The sequence below is a fragment of the Rutidosis leptorrhynchoides genome, chromosome 3, assembly GCF_046630445.1.
Source record: "Rutidosis leptorrhynchoides isolate AG116_Rl617_1_P2 chromosome 3, CSIRO_AGI_Rlap_v1, whole genome shotgun sequence".
Lineage (NCBI taxonomy): Eukaryota > Viridiplantae > Streptophyta > Magnoliopsida > Asterales > Asteraceae > Rutidosis > Rutidosis leptorrhynchoides.
In genome coordinates, this window is record NC_092335.1 from 380,361,879 (window position 1) to 380,366,426 (window position 4,548).

Consider the following 4,548-nt stretch of genomic DNA (forward strand, 5'->3'; position numbering starts at 1 on the left):
TTTTCACCATGTTGTAAGAATCTTTGAAAATAGTAGGCCAGTAAAAACCTGAGTCAAAGACCTTCTTAGCTGTATAGCTTGGTCCGAAATGTCCGCCAGCTGGTCCTTGATGACAGTGCTCTAGAATTTGTTGAGCTTCTTTACCGTATACACATCGACGAATAACTTGATCTGCTCCTATACGAAAGAGATTAGGGCTTTCCCAGAAGTAAAACTTTAGATCAGCGAAAAATTTCTTCTTTTGCTGGTACGTTTGATTTTTAACAAGAATTCCTGCGGCTAGATAATTGGCAAAGTCCGCAAACCATGGAATTTCTTCTTCCGTTTTAATTTTCATTAGGAACTCGTCTGGAAAAGTATCGTGAATAACAGATTCGTCGAGTGATTCTAAGTTAGGATTTTCAAGATGGGACAAGTGATCTGCAGCGAGATTTTCAGCACCCTTTTTATCCTTGATTTCAATGTCGAATTCTTGTAGGAGAAGAATCCAACGAATTAGTCTAGGCTTAGCATCTTGCTTCTTGAATAAGTACTTTAGGGCTGAATGATCGGTATAAACAATTGTTTTAGATAACACTAGGTAAGATCTAAACTTATCGAAAGAAAAAACTACTGCAAGAAGCTCTTTCTCAGTGGTTGTGTAATTCAACTGAGCTCTTGTAAGTGTTTTACTTGCGTAGTAGATTGGTTGAAATTTTTTATCTTGACGTTGACCTAAAACAGCTCCCAGCGCGAAATCACTTGCATCACACATTAGCTCGAAAGGTTTGGACCAGTCGGGTGATACCATAATGGGTGCATTCGTAAGTTTCTCTTTCAGAATGGAGAAAGCATTTAGACACTCTTCGTTGAAATCGAATGTACTGTCTTTCTCAAGAAGTTTAGTCATGGGTCGAGCGATTTTGGAAAAGTCCTTTATGAATCGCCGATAGAATCCCGCATGACCAAGGAAACTACGAATTCCTTTAACATTGGTTGGAGGAGGAAGTTTTGAAATAACATCGACCTTAGCTTTGTCTACTTCCATTCCAGCTCGAGAAATCTTGTGTCCTAAAACAATGCCTTCCTTCACCATGAAGTGGCATTTTTCCCAGTTTAAAACAAGATTTGATTCTTCACAACGAATTAGCATTCGTTCAAGGTTTGAGAGACATGAGTTGAAGGAGTCTCCAAAAATAGAGAAATCATCCATAAAGACTTCTATACTTTCTTCAATCATGTCATGAAAAATTGCCATCATACACCTTTGAAAGGTGCCTGGTGCGTTACATAATCCGAATGGCATTCGTCGGTATGCAAAAGTACCAAATGGACAAGTAAATGTGGTCTTGTCTTGGTCTTTTGGATCAATTGGAATTTGAAAATAACCGGAGAATCCATCAAGGAAACAGTAGTAATCTTTTCCCGCCAAACGTTCTAGCATTTGGTCGATATATGGTAGCGGGAAATGATCTTTCCTTGTAGCGTCGTTTAGACGACGATAGTCTATACAGACTCTCCACCCAGTGACTGTTCTTGTAGGAACAAGTTCGTTCTTATCATTTAGAATAACAGTCGTACCTCCTTTCTTGGGTACTACTTGTACAGGACTTACCCACGGGCTATCGGATATAGGGTAAATTAACCCGGCATCAAGTAATTTGATAACCTCCTTTTTAACAACTTCTTTCATGTTAGGGTTTAACCTCCGTTGCCTTTGTACCACGGGTTTAAAATCTTCTTCCATTAGAATTTTGTGAGTACAATAAGCAGGGTTAATCCCTGGAATATCAGTTGTTTTCCAAGCAATTGCCTTTTTGTGGGTTTTTAAAAGAGACATTAACCTACCCTTTTCGTCATCGGAAAGTTTTGATGAAATTATGACGGGTAATTGTGACGTTCCTTGGAGATAAGCATACTCCAAATGTTCCGGGAGTTCTTTAAGTTCCAAGGTGGGTGGTTCTTCCAAGGAAGATTTTATCCGGAACCTATTACCATCAGTAATTTCTTCAAAAGGTTCATCTTCCCCAGGAATTTCTTCTTCTACGTATTCTTCATCAGTGACTACCTTCGATAGCTTGTCTAACTCTATATCGACATCAAAATCTTCACCTTCACCCATCGGGGTGAAATCTGAGGTGTCGACATTTAATAGTTCTTGTAGTTCCTCCTCAATACAACAATCAATAATGTCTATTTGGAAACATTCGTCATCAGGAGACATAGGGTGTTTCATAGCCTTATCTATGTTTAATATAATTCTATCCTCACCCACACCTAAACTGAGATTTTTCTCTTTTACGCGCACAATTGCGTCAGCAGTATTTAGAAAGGGACGCCCTAGAATTAGGGGAACCTTACTATCTTCTTCCATTTCAAGAACAACGAAATCAGCAGGAAAGATTAAGTGATTTACTTTAACCGGCAGGTTTTTAGCAATGCCAATATGATAGTTGTAAGTTCTATCAGCTAATCGTATACACATCCTAGTTGGTTTTAAATCACCTAAGTTCAATTTTAAGTACAAGGAGTGAGGCATAAGGTTAATGCTTGCTCCTAAATCAGCTAATGCATCGTACATTACTGAATCTCCCATCAGACAAGGAATGATGAAACTTCCAGGATCTCCAAGTTTTGGTGGCAAATTTTGCTTTTGTAGAATTGCCGAGCATTCCTCATTAAGGAATGTGGTTGAAACTTCTGCATATTTTCCTTTGTCTGCTATAAGATCCTTGATAAACCTTCCATAATTCGGCATACCCGCAAGAACATCTACAAGCGGTACATTTATACAAATTTGCTTAATCATGTCAGCAAACTTGTTGTATTGTGCTTGTAATTTATCTTTCTTCAAACGTTGCGGATATGGAATCGGAGGTTTGTATACCTTCAATGGTGGTTGATTTTGAGTCTTTGGTGCACTTGTGGTTGGCATCGTATTTTCTTCCACCACAGGTTCATTTTCTTGTGAAACAAGAATAGGAGTGAGAGGCTTTGGAATCTCTGGGTTAATGGTTAACCCAGTTCGTGTAGTGATTGAATTAACTTGCGAAATATTACTTGAATTTTGAGTTTCCTTACCCTTAGGGTTTGGTTGCGTGTTGGATGGTAAAGTGCCCGATTGCCTTTCAGCAAGCAATTGGGATATTCTTCCCATATCTCTTTCAAGGTTTTGAATTGACGCTTGATGATTCCTTTGTACTTGCTCGTTTTCTGTTTGGGATTGATGAAGTTGTCTCTTCACTTGCTCATTCGTTTCTGATTGACTTTTGACAAAATTCATTATAACTTCTTCAAAGTTAGATTTCTTCTCTACTGGTTGTGTGTTATGATTTTGTTGTTGATATGGTAATTGAGGTAACGGTTGTTGTTGGAAATTTTGTTGAGGTGGAAATGGAGGTTGGTTTCTATTGAAAAAGCCAGGTGGTCCATTTCTTTGAAAAGCAAAATTCTTCGGGTTTTGATATCCTGGGTTTGCAGGTTGATAATTAGAATTTCCTCCTTGAAAATTTCCTTGTCTTTGATTGGCCATAAAATTAACTTGTGCTACTGAGTTCATTGGCCGATCATTGATATCACAATCTTTCGTGAAATGTGGTTGTCCACAGATTTCACAGCCTACTTGCAATGCTAAAACTGTTGAATTTAGTTTCTCTATTTCTCTTCCAAACTTTTTAAATTGATTTGACAGTGAAGCTATGGTTGTATTATTGTCTTCATTTTCTTCAAGGCTTGCCACCGTCCTTCTAGGTAGTTGATCTCTAGACGGTGTCCATTCAAAAGTATGAACTGACATGTCTTCTAACATGTCATACGCTTGATTTGGTGATTTGTACATAAATACTCCTCCAGCGGAGGAATCTAATATACCACGAGTATGTTCATCAATACCATGATAAAAAGTTTGTACTATTTGCCCTTTTTGCAATCCGTGTTGCGGACAATTTCGTAACATTCTTTTTAATCTTTCCCATGCATCATAAAGAGTTTCGTCCGACTTTTGTTTAAAAGTGGTGATTTCAGTTCTAAGTCTTTCAGCTTTTGCCGGTGGGAAAAATCTGGTAATGAATTTTTCTCTTAATTCATTAAAAGTTGTGATAGAATCAGGTTTTGATGCTTTCAACCATGCTTTTGCGTCTCCGATTAACGAATACGAAAAAGTTCTTAACTTAAATGCATCTGAAGAAACATCTTTGTTTTGTACAGTTCACATAAATCTTCAAAAGCTTCTAAATGTTCTATCGGATTGTTATTAAGTCTTCCATCGAATTGGTTTTCACGAACCATGTGCATAAACTGCCCATTGACTTCCCAGTTTTCAGCCTCAATTTCAGGTCTTCTTATAGATGAAAGAGCGAGAGGGGGAACAGTTTGTCTGGTATTCCACATCGGTAGATCATTTGGATCAGGTGTTACTTCAGCCATTTCTTCTTTAATGACGATGGTTTCTGGTTCAGTTTTGATTTCTGGTTGACCACTAGTGTTTCCTACTTGTTTATCTTTTTTGTTGTTTTTCGGTGTTTTCGGTTTACTAGTACTACCTAATTTTTTTTGTTTTTCTTGTTTTAA

General features: G+C 37.8%; 1 non-coding gene across 1 annotated transcript; it reads left to right on the forward strand.

Annotated features, from left to right (window-relative positions):
- Nucleotides 1-3,905: 3,905 nt before the first annotated feature.
- On the forward strand, nucleotides 3,906-4,012 carry LOC139903743 (small nucleolar RNA R71). The gene has a single exon (XR_011778538.1). It is a non-coding gene; the product is annotated as a small nucleolar RNA R71 (small nucleolar RNA).
- Nucleotides 4,013-4,548: the final 536 nt, after the last annotated feature.